This window comes from Malania oleifera, chromosome 2, assembly GCF_029873635.1.
Source record: "Malania oleifera isolate guangnan ecotype guangnan chromosome 2, ASM2987363v1, whole genome shotgun sequence".
NCBI lineage: Eukaryota > Viridiplantae > Streptophyta > Magnoliopsida > Santalales > Ximeniaceae > Malania > Malania oleifera.
In genome coordinates, this window is record NC_080418.1 from 43,692,041 (window position 1) to 43,705,516 (window position 13,476).

Below are 13,476 nucleotides of genomic sequence, written 5' to 3' on the forward strand. Positions count from 1 at the left end.
TAGCTACACACACATTCAGAGCATTAAAAAACCTTTGTTGAAATTGAGAATAGTGAAGGGAAACTCTGCAGAAACTGGGAGAAGGAGAGCTAGAGAATCCCTACAAAATTTGGGAATTAAGGGGTACACAAAGATTTGAAAGGGCAAAGTAAGCTAAGCTCTGCCAAATTGAGAGCTAGAGGAAGGAAGGAGACCATTGCCGACCAACAGAAGCCAAGAGGTACCCCCGGGTGTCTTCCCATTCAGCACCTGAGAACAACTCAGAGACTCTTAACCAGACAGACAGACTGAGGAAGGAAAAGAAGATAGCTAGAGGAGCAAAGACCATAGGTGAATCTAACTTTTTACCTATTTCCAATTAAGAATAATTCCACGAGGTATATGCAGGTACCCAGGATTGAGTCTTTGGTTCGCATGTGAACCTAAGCTTAAGATTAGCAAGCTTAGAGCCAAACCTACTTGACACTCAGAACCCGAACTAGAAACCTAATACCCACAAACCAGACAACTTGAAACCCTTTTTTCTTTTAAAACCGGGCCACCCTTTTTTTTTTTTTTAAGAAAACCTAAACAAACCCCCCTGCACTTTAAAAACCGGCCACAACCCTTTTTTAAAACAAGAAAAAGCATAGTTCATCTTTAAACCAGCCCATTTAACAAACAACCCAGAGCCCACTTTGTTTTCAAAACTAGCCCGGGCCAAGCTTTTCTTTCAAAACCCCACAACCTATTTATTTAACTATTTATTTAACCCAAGCCCATTTCCCAGAAACCCGAAGCCTATTTTCCAAAACTCTAACCAAAGCCCATTTTCAAATAACACCCCAAGCCCATTTTTGGAATTACCCCATGGTTTGTTTTGAAAATAATACTTCAAGCTCAATTCAAAAAAAAAAAAAAAAAAACACACACACACACACACACACAAAGCTTGAATCAAGCTTAACTAAGTCACATGACTCACTAGGTTGACTCGTATGAGTCAACCCTTGTGTCGACTCGCCAAGGTTGAGACAAGTCCACTTGTCTTTAACCTCAGCTTTGCAAAAGAAACCCTAACCTTACAAGGCTGAAAGTCTACAATATGACTAGTGCTCAAACAACAATACACACAGCTACACATAATACCAAAAGATTTTAGAAAACATAATAATGAAATAGGGATAGTTAGCTTTGAACTTGAAATCGAACCCCTCCAGAGTATAATTGTAAAATTCATCATCATGTAAATACTGTCAGGATCAAGCGCTACCGGTTCTTCTAAAACCAATTGGTGGTAGAAGGGGCGCAACTTTTTCCTTTAAATGGTAGCGCAGAGCCTCGCACTAAGCGTCGGGTGGACATGAGCGGCTGCATCAATTCTAAGCAGGAGTGCCGACGGGCTGGCAGGCCAAGCACTGTCGAGCTAGGGCCCACTGCTACTATCCCTCGCAACAGGGTTGACTGCCGACTTCCCATAAAGCCAACAATCACCCCCCCAGCAGCTACCCTGGGAGCGCTCGAACCCGTGACCTCGCTCTCATACCACTTGTCAGGATCAAGCGCTACCGGTTCTTCTAAAACTAATTGGTGGTAGAAGGGGAGCAACTTTTTCCTTTAAACGGCAGCGCAGAGCCTCGCACTAACCGTTGAGTGGACATGAGGGGTTGCAGCAATTCTACGCAGGGGTGCCGATGGGCTGGCATGCCAAGCACTGTCAAGCTAGGGCCCACTGCTACGATCCCTCGCAATAGGGTTGACTGCCGACTTTCCATAAAGCCAGAGTGAGACGGAGATTTTTACGAGGTTCGGCTTATACCTAGCCTACGTCCTTGCCTTTGGCAAACCACCAAAGGATTCACTAAACCTGTTCCGTTGACGGGTGGAACAAAACCGATTACAACATTCCTTGATTAAGGCTAGAGCCTACCTTCTCCAAACAATATTCCCTCGTTCGGTCACTCCTTACATAGGCTAGAGTCCGCCTCTCTAAGCAATATCCCCTTGCTTAGCCCAACGATCCAATCACCTTGGAACGTCAATGAACTACAAGAAACATAAGATAAAATCTGCGTTCAAGTATACTCTCTCAAAGAGCAAGTTAGTACAATTTCAGCACTGTATACTTAAATGTAAAATATCAATAGGAAATAGAATGAAGCTCAAGTGTAGAATTCACCAATATCCTTCTTAGAAGAGGATTAGCAGTAGGAATTCAAAGGAAGAAGGATTAGCACTTCAGAATTCTCAGCAAAAGAATTTTTCAATGAGTGAGCAAGAAAACTTAGGAAGAACAAGAGTACTTTCAGCTCTTCAAAATAGATTTTTCAATTCTTGGGGTTTTTTTTTTGTTTTGTTTTGCAAAACCATGTATTTATAGGCTTTCAAACTTGCAAAAGTTTCCTTAAAGAATTTCCCTATTTATTAGAATATTTAAGGTTCAAACGGCTATAATTTAAAACATTAGAATTTTATAAATTTGCCCGTTGAACAGTGTTTAAATGTTTGACAGCAGTGACCCTATTTCAGTGTTTTGGACATAACTTTTTCTGTATAACTCCAAATTAGGTGTGCTTGGTGCCAAAAGAAAGCTAAGAGAAATTCCTACAACCTGTATGTTTACCACTCTTTAAAATAATGAGTTTTTGATAGAGAAACATTCACCTCAATGCGGCTGTATAAAAACTGACAGCATTTGGGAAAAAATCTTTTTGGTGCTCTTTATTCTAAAAATGATTCTAACCTTTTTAAAATAATTTTTGACCTTATAAAAATATTATTCAGGTATTTTAAAAAGTATCTAGGTCTAAGAAGTTAACCTAAGAGCTTCAAAATATTTCAAACGATATTTTAAACATTAAAGCACTTACATGAAACTTCTAAAATATTAACATTCCAAGTTCTTGAGTCTTCATGCTTTGTCCTTGGATTGAATCCATCTTTTCTTCAAACTTCCATATTCTTTAAGCTTTCTTACTTTGCCTTTCTTTGGATCTTTTGACTTTAATATGCCTTGGCTTTCAACAACTTATTCAAGTCCTCATGTTCTTCAACAAGTAATTCATGTCTTGGCTCATTTAAGCTTCATTTGATCCTTGTGAGCACTTTGACCTTGCTTCCATCATATTTGATCCTTGTGGGCACTTTGACCTTACTTTCACATATATGAACCCTGAAATATCATTACTCACACAAATACATTAAATTTCACTTGTTTGTTAGCATCAAAACAGGATAACAAGATTTTAAACCTTGTAAGGCCAACAAATACCTTATGGAGTTCGTCAAGGAGCTCACCCTTAGCTCCTCTCTATCTCTCTCAACCTACTCCACCCTCATCTCCATCCACCCACGCAACCTAGCACATTCATTCGCAGCTCCCAGCATCACCATCTTCACCGTCCCCCTCGTTCTCTCTCTCTCTCACTGTCCCCCTTGTTCTCTTGCTCTCTCCCTGCACCTCCATAGCTTCCAGCTCACACACCCCATAGATCCACCCTCCACACTCTCCATTCTTGCTCTCCTCACCTCCATTCCTTACTCACCCAAAGCCCCAAGACAGCCTCTATATCACCACATCACCATCATCCTCCATAACTTTCATTGCCATCGTCACCATCGCCACCTCGCACCAGCACGATCTCCTCCCTCATCTTTCTCTCTCTCTCATCTCCCTGAACCCCCACAACCCTCATTATTCTCGCGTCACCAGCTATAGCTCCACCATCAGCTCCGCTCTCCTTTGCAACCCAGATCTACCTTCCATTTCCCCATCGTTCTCATTGTTGTCCCCCCCATCCTTATGTTCCACTATCACACACAGCACTCTTCGATCTCGCGACACCTAAACACAGAGCTCCCCCCTCACTGGCATTAAGGAGAACCAATGGCTCCAAATAACTCCCAGCTCGCACGACCCCATCTTCGGCCACCTCGTCGTCCTCACTCGCAACGTCAACGACATGAAGCACTTTAATGATAGAGAGTTTGGGGAGACTAGGAAGAAGAATAGAGGCTTAGGATTGTAGAGGAAAGCCTAAGGTTTCACTCATGAAGAAGAATAGAGAAGGGGAAAAAGAGAGTGAGAAGAGAGAAGGAGCATGTGAGAGAGGGAGGGAGAAAATGAAAGAACAAAAAAAAGGGGGGGTGGTTTAAGTATCTTTTCTATGAGAGCCGTTGGATCGTGACACACGGCTCCTTGCCTATCCCTGATCGCAACACGTGGAGCATTGTCCTCCACAAATGCTTACCCCCTGCGTAACCTTTCCACAATCGTTCGATTCATGCTTTACAACAACGGATAAGATCATGTCACATTTGCGATCTGTGTCTCATCAATCCACTCACTTGAAAGGCGACATGTGGTTGGCTTTGACTAAGCATAAAATAAGTTGACCAGCTTCCCCTCTTTGACCGGTTCTTCTTTGAACTGGTCTAGCTCTCTCAATTGATACAAATTCGGTTCAACCTATTATCATATTATTTAAACTTTAAATAATTCATAAAAATCCATAAAAATTCATAAAATTACAAGAAAATCAAGAAAATTTAAGAAAATTCAAAAATGTCTTTAAGCTAGCTTTCATTATAATTTTTATGAAAATCACAAAAAAACCAAAAAACAAAAAATATCACAAAATATGCTTTAAAGTTTGGAAAATATTTTTACACTTAAAAATCACAGAAAACTCAGAAAGCTCATGATAAAATTCCAAAAATATTTTAGACGGGATTTACATTATTTTTCTTTAATTCTCTTTTTGTTATTTAAAAAATTTTCGGAAAAATATAAAAAAAAAGTTACAAAAATTCAGAAAACTCAGGAGAAAACTTTAAAAGTATTTTTGGGAATTGATTTTCATTATTTTGGTTTAATTGTCTTTTTGTTATTTCAAAGTGTGGGAAATGTGAAAAATTATAAAAAATAAAATAAGAAAAATAGAGAAAAATTTGGAAAATATTTTGAGACTTGAAAAACATTTTTGGCACTCTTTTCTATCTCGAATAAATTCAAAAACCTCCCAAAATAGTATCTTCATACTTAGAAAAATCCTATAAAATTTCAAAATGATGGGAGTGTATTTTTGTAAAACTATTTTTTTCTATTTTTCGATCCCAATAATTTAAAAGAGAGGCATGGGCTCTTCGGAGTACGGTATGCCTCGGTTCTGAGGGAATACTTATTGTATTTACATTGTGCATTTATTTGCGATTTATGAAAGGGAGAAATGTCCAAGGCTTATTAAATTTAATTTGTGGGATAATTTCCGATTAATTAGGTACCGTTCATAAGAATGGACTTGTAGGGGGTGCTCATACCTTCCCCCCCCACGTATAACCGAACTCTCAATCCCAGTTCTGGTAACGCAAACTGATTCCACTCTTAATTGGGTAGTAATCAGGTGTTCTAACCATACTCCAAAAGGTTAGTGGCGCCTCCATTACACCATGTTTTGCACGAAAATATCATTTTTTTAAAAATACACCTTTTTGTCGCAAGTTCGCATCCGGGAACATCGCAACAACAACCTTAATAGAGGGGTAAACTAGTTTGTATAAAAAGTTTACTAAACTCACTATACATCACCCTTTGTGCTTTTTTCTTAAATTAAATAATAAATTTGTAGGAGAATTAAAATATATATTGTAGGAATCAAATAAGAAGTTTTTTGGTGCTATCTTTCATAAAGCCACTTATTATATGTACCATAGATGTCTCTAAAAGAAATCTTAATAGAAGGGTGAAATAGTCTATAAAAAATTACCAAAATCGCCGTACATTTCCACTATTCACCCTCTTTTGTATAGGCTAGCAGTAGGGGCGTGCAATGCACATGCCATGGTAAATATTAATTATATGTGTTCAATTTAATATCTAATCAAAGAAAGTGAAGATACCTATATTCAAACAAATTAAGTCAATTAAATTACATTTATATTAAAATAATAAATTTAGTTACAAAAAATAGAAAAAGTTTATCAAGAACAAAATATTTAATAATTAATAAATATCTTTGCAACATTGTTTTGAAAAAAAAAAAAAAAAAGCAAAAGAGTTTCATGTAATTGATTTAGGCAATATTGTGTTCGCCGACACCATTAACACTTCTATCATTAGACTATAAACATTCATGTCCATATTTTGCAAGATCAATATCTCCTTATAAGATTATTTTTAAAAATTAATTTTTTTCTTTTTTCGTTTTTTGGTCTCTCATCATGTCTATAACACAACTTTTAAACATGCTTTTGTGAAATATGTGTTATTGGACCACTCTTTGGTGCTCCCAAGCACACAATACATGTGATTAGTAATTACGTTTGAGCAGATTGGATTCGTAGAGCTCCAAGTCAAACGACAACAACCTTAGCTACCATTTTGAAATGCTGAAATTTAAAACTAATTCAAAAATAATTAGAGAGAGAGAGAGAGAGAGAGATGTGTTAGCTTTGGTGTATTCCCAAGAGGGGGGTGAATTGAGTATTTAAAATTTAACTCCTAGGTTCAACTAATCCAACAACAGTATATCTCAACCTATGGTCTTTCTAGCATATACCAATTGCGCAGATGAAAATAATATATAGAAAATAAATTGTACGTAGCATTCACAATATAACATGCATGTGCAGGAATGTAAATTGCGGAAATGTAAACAGTGCAAACACGATATGTTATCGGGGTTTAGCTAATTGTGCCTACATTCTCGCCTTGGCTATACCAGTACAAGGATTCCACTAATGCTCACTTAACGGGTGGAGCGGCACCGGTTATAACTAGGTCAATTAATGGGGTTGACCTCAACCAACACGCCTTACTAGGATGGCGCGCTTAACTTTCCTAATCGGGTCTAAGCTAGTTCGAGACTATTCAACAGGGATAGTCTCCCTCTTCAGGCCCGTGCTAGGAATACAACAAATGTGTAAAATTTTACATACAAACAAACACTTCTTACATAAGTAGATATGTATCACTACGCACAATATAATCAATGCACCTTAATGATGTAAGAACGATAAGCTTGGTGCTCCACATGTGCAATCAACACTCAGAATAATGACTTTATCTAATCAAGCACAAGAGTGTATATCAAACAAGCTATTCTTTGAAAACCAGATAAACTAAATGTCAATGTCAGATTAGGGTTTCAAAGATGTTAGCAATAATATTCAAACAAATTCAAAAATATTTTCTTCAATGTAGCAAGAACAAGAGTTGTTTGAAAACAAACTTTGAAAATGATTTTTGCACAGAAAAATATAGGCATAGGTTACTTGCAATGACAATGCAAGAACCACAACCTTCCAAGTCTTCCCACACAAGATTTATCAAGTTAAATTAGTGGAAGAACTTGATGCTTTTACTCTCAATAAAATCAAACAATCAATATAATATAATGAGAGTATTGGCAAGTATGAATGAAGCACAAGCACACAAAATATACTCACAACACTTGCAAGATCAAGAAGGATGATGCGTATAAGTGTTTTTTGAGTATTATAGGCTAAAGAAGGATTTTTGATTTTGAGAGAGTTTGGCCCTAATGAATTTTGCTAATCCTTACTAATTATGACAAAATGAACAGGTATTTATAGGCAAGGAGGATTTTTTGACCATTGGGGACATGTAGGGTACTCTTAAAATTGTTTTAAAATGGTTTAGGAAAGTTAACCATGTTTAATTAAATATAACCCCAGTAAAAAAATAATTTAACCTATGAGATTTGGGTGCCCAGTCTGAGGTTTGAGTGTTCGAATAGATTTAGTCAAAAATTCAATTTTTAAAGGTTCAGGTGCCCGAATTGAGGACCAGTTGGCTAAACCAAAGTCAGTAGCCAAATGTCCGAGGTTTGGGTGCCCGAGGCTACATTCAATTAACCAAACCAAGTAATTCGGTTGCTCGAACCCTTTTTGAACGTGATCGTTCGGGCGCCTGAGTAGTCGAAAAGTGTACTAACATAGGTTCGAGTGCCCGAGGGAGATACGCTCAAATAAGGTTCGAGTGCCCGAACACAAAGTCAACATATTGACTTGTTCGGTTGCCGGGGCCGTTTTACATGGCTTGGGTTCTGTTGCCCGAACCCTCTCAACCTTTTCAATTTAAGTCCATTTTAGCCAAACTTAATTTCCATGATATGAAGAGTGATGCTGGGGACTATCTCAAGTGTTGTGTAAGGACCTAGAGTCATTTTTAAGACCATTTTTCTTGCCAAAAAAATTTTGCATCGGTCGACTGATCCGAAAGGTCTCTAAGGTCTTGAGCTTTATAGTTCGTACATGCATGTCATGCAATGATTATTATAGACATTTCTTACTTAAAAATTACAGACCCAGTAATAGTGAAATGAATTACAACATGAAAATAGTCTTCATGGTATTCAGTCTTCAAGTCTTCACGTGCTATCAAATGATCTTGTTATTATGAACCTGCACACAAACTTGACAGACATTAAATAACAGAGTATTTTTCATTATCAAAACCGGGACATGACCAATAGGGTGAATAAGATGATTTTTGCTGAGAGAACAATCTATGCATATATTGTGTGATATTTTTAAAATATGAACCATATGATTCGCTATATACTATTTATAACATAAAAAGATGAAGCGAAACAATCTACTCATATTATCACATGACACACGAATTTAAAAATTATAGAGTTAAGACAACATTTGAATTTTAATTAGAGACTTCGCTGTAATTTACCAATGAATTTGAGAACTTAAATTTACAACAGATAATTAAATTAAGGCAGAATAATTGCACAAACATATCTTGAGAAAAAAAAAATCATTTAACATGATTTTGAATTGGGTGGTCATTAGCTAAGTACTTACATTATTATTTAGGATCCTCGACCTCGACATCAACTTCCTTCAAAGAAAAGTATATAGGTATATTATTGATGGGTGGAGCGGACTCACTCAACCACTGGTTGTGATTGAAACTCGGTGAGGATTGCACACAAATATACTCAATTAATTTCAATGATAATCTGAAACAAAATACATTCAAGATACAAATTTCTCTCTTCTCACTGGTTATTTACACCACACATTACATTACACAAACACACACACACACAGAGATCTATTTATAGCAAGGGATGAATGGTAGGTAGGATTAAATTCAAACAAGTAGGCTGGTTGGTGAAGGTAGGTTGCCTACTCTCCACTGCAATTCAACAACAGTGGGCTGGGGTTGGTGGAGCTGTCGCCGTCAAATTTTGTTGCCACTGTCAAGTTTTGTTTTAATCTTCAACATCTCTCCTTAAACTTGACTCTCCTGACTTTTTCATTATGAGCATTATCTTCAGTCTTGCAAAAATATCATGCCTAAGTGGCTTCATGAAAAATCAGCAATCTGATCATATGTTCTGCAAGATATCAACTCCATTTCTTTATTCTTAACATGCTCCCTGATAAAATGATACCGAGTATCAATATGTTTGCTTCTTTCATGGTAAAATGAATTTTTCGTAAATGCAATTGCTAATCGGTTATCGATGTAGACTTCTGTGTGGTTATTTTGAAGAAATCCCAAATACTTCAGTACATTCCTAATCCATACACCATGATAAATAGCTGAATTGGTAGCAACATACTCAACTTCACATGATGACAACGTTACAATGGGTTGCTTCTTTGATGACCATGTAAACACTGTATCTCTCATCAAGAATGTGAATCCAGTCGTGCTTTTTCTTTCATCAAGATCTCTTCCCCAATCGCCATCTGAATAGCTGATAAGTTTACAATCACCTCTTGATGAATAGAACATACCATCAGCGATGGTACCTTTGACATAGCGGAGTATCCTTTTCGCTGCATTCAGGTGGGACTGGTCAAGAGTCTCTTTGTACCTGCCGACAAGTCCAACTCCATAGAGTATTTCTTGGTTAGTACACGTCAAATACCTCAAACTTCCAACCAGACTCTTGAAATATGTGGGGTCAACGTCTCCATGTTCATTATTTCTCAACTCCCATACCATTTCAACCGGAGTTGTCACAAGGTTACATTTGTCCATCCCAAACTTTTTCAGTGCTTCTTTTGCATAGTGGCTCTAAAAGATGAAGATTCCCTTCTCGCTTTACACGACTTTTATGCCAAGGAAATGAGTCATCTCACCAATATTCGTCATTTTGAATTCTTTGACCATGTTCTTCTTGAAAGTGGCAAACATCTCTGGATTGTTGCCGGTGAACATTAGATCATCAACATATAGGCAGGCAATCAACATGCTTCCGTCTGTCTCCATCTTCATGTATAGCGCATGCTCGTAGGGACACTTCTCAAATCCATTCTTCTGGAAATAGTCATCAATCCTCATATTCCATTCATGAGGTGTATGCTTCAAACCATAGAGTGTTTTCTTTAGCTTGTACACTCTATCTTCTTTTCCATTCTTCACATATCTAGGTGGTGGATCGATATAAATCTCTTCTTCCAAAAAACCGTTTAGAAATGCTGATTTCACATCCATTTGGTAAATCTTCCATCCATTTTGTGTTGATAGTGAAATTAGTAATCTAATAGTTTCAAGCTTGGAAATTGGGGCAAAAATTTCCTAACAACCAATCCTTTCTTTCTGCTTGTAGCACTTGGCGACAAGTCTTGCTTTGTATCTATGAACTTCTCCTTAAGCGTTCTTCTTAGTCTTGTAGACCCATTTCACACCAATAGTTTTGCTACCCTTCGGGAGATTAGTTAGCTCATAAGTCTTGTTCTTATCGATGGATTGAATCTCCTCTTCCATCGTTTTTCTCCATTTTTCTTCTTCATTAGCCTCCTCAAAGTTAACCGGGTCGCTGGTCAACAATATACAATATAGTGTAACATACTCTTCTATTGGTTCTTGTAGTTTCATAACGATCAGTTATATTACAAGCTCCTCTAGGTCTTATGTCTAAGATTTCACGCTCAATTGGGGATGAAGATTCATTCCTTTGTGGTGAACCGTGTGAAGGTGTTTGCAGCTTGGGAACTTATGACTCGATTGCCACTTCTCTTGTATGTGTGGGTTCTTCTCCTTCAAGCGTCAATTCCGCAACTTTGGAAGATTCAGCCTGGTCCCACTTCCAGGATTCATTTTCTTAAAAAATGACATCCCTACTGTGAATAACTTTCTTGTTGATGAGATTGTATAGTCAGTATCCCATGGTACTATCGTCGTATCTAACAAGGATATATTTCTCTCCTTTATCTTCCAACTTTGTCTTTCTTGGCTCTAGGATCTTGGCGTAGGTTATGGTGCAAAACACTCTAAGATGATTCACACTGAGCTTGTGAGTACTCTAGGCTTTATGGGGCAACTTTGAATCAAGACTCTTTATAGGACATCTGTTAAGCTGATAAATTACACAGGATACTGATTCTGCCCAAAAAATCTTGGGCACATTTTTATCCTTTAGCACTTTCTTGGCCATGTTAAGGATCATGCGGTTCTTCCTCATAGCTACACCGTTCAAGCGGAGAGTGTAGGTCGATGTGAACTGTTTTTGAATCCCTTGTTGCCTACGGAATTCTAGGAAAGTTTCATCCTTGTACTCTCCTCTTTGGTCTGATCGGAGTGACTTGATGTGATAGCCACTATGTTTCTCCACAAGTGTTTTGAACTCTTTGAACTTGTCAAATACCTCAGACTTCCTTTTCAAGAAGTAGACCCAAGTCTTCTAGTTGTAATCGTCAATGAAGGTGAGGAAGTATCTTTTCTGTCCATTTGAGAATGACCTTAATGGATCACACTTGTCTGTGTGTACTAGCTAGAGTGGCATGGTAAATCTCTAATCGACCTGCTTTCCAAAGCTATTTATGTGTTTTTTACTCAGAACACAACTTTCACATATCATATTTAGGTTATGGATATTGGGTAAGCCTTTCACCATCTTCTTGCTTCCCAACTGTTTCAAACCTTCAACGTTTAGATGTCCCTACATGAGATTCCATAGCCAATCTTTGTCCTTGATGATAGCGTTTAAAAACCTTAGCGTATCATGTTGAATGGCGAGTGAAAATATTCGATTCTTTGCCACTTGTACTCGAGTAACGAGCTTACCTTGAGCATCTGTTATCACCATCTGCTCATCTCCAAGACTAATTAGGTAGCCTTTCTCCACAAGCTGTCCGAGACTAAGTATATTAGTCTTCATGGCTAGCACATAGTACACGTTGGAGATAAAAGCATGGTCTCCATCCTTCCTCTTGATTAGGACATTTCCCTTTCCTCGAACTGGGACTTTAGAGAGATCACCAAATGATATCTCTTTCTGAACTTTCTCATCAAGTTCATTAAATAGGTTCTTTCTTCCAGTCATGTGATTGCTGGCTCCAGAGTCAAAGTACCAAATATTTTGGTTCTAGTGGGTTGAATTGTGTGCCATCAGCGTTAACGATTCTCCTTCGGCTTTCTCCTTTTCTGCGAAATTAGCATTTTCATTTACTTCGTGATTTTGGGGATTACCTCTGCACTCATTGCTGTAGTGTCCGTACTTGTGGCAGTTGTAGCACCGAACGTTTCTCTTGTCTACGTTTGGACGGTTATTATATCCCCCTCTTCTTCCTTGTCCTATACCTCGTGGGACACAGTTCTGTTGATTGCGTCCTGCTCTAGTGGGACCTCTTTCGCCTTTACCGCTCTCTCTAGATTCAAAATTTTCAAAATTTCTTCCACAAGATCCTCAACCTTATCCTCATCCTCGTTGTGATGTCCCTCCTTTGTCATATCTATCTGTAGTGAGGGACAACTTAGTTTGGAGGGCTTGCTCAGTGCTTTGTCATCCCTAGCTCCTTTTGTTGACTTTCAACTCATGGGCTTGGAGTGAGCCCACAAGTTCTTCTACGGACATGGTTTCCAAATCTTTTGTTTCTTCCATGGTCACAGCTATAAAAACATATTTTGGATCCAAAGATGGCAAAATTTTCTCAAAAATTCTCTCGTCGTTGAGAATATCTCCATTTCTTCTCAGATGATTTGATACTACCATAACTCGTGTATAATAGTTAGCAATAGATTCAGTAGATTTCATTTTTAAGGATTTGAAATCACCTCGCAATGTTTGAAGACGAATCTTCTTCACTTTGTATGCACCTTTGTGTGTTCGACGGAGAGAGTCCCAAACTTCTTTAGATGTCTTGACAGAGGCGATTATTTCAAACGTGGCCTCATCAATGCCTTGGTAGATTATGGACTTCACCTTGCAATCCTTCTTTTGATCGGCTTGCAAGATCGTTCTTTGAGCGTTAGACATAGCTACTTCGACTTCTTTTGACGGGCTTTCTCTGTACCCATCTTCAACTATGTCCATGATATCAGGAGCACCTAGAAGGGCTTTCATTTGAGTAGACTAGTTGTCATAATTCTCTCGTGTCAACTTTGGAATGACCACTTGGGTATCACCATTCGCCATTGGGTTTAATATATCACAAAACCAAAGTGATAGAGATTCATTTTGGCAAATCTAATGCCACTAATGTGTTCAAAAGGTCAAAAAACCT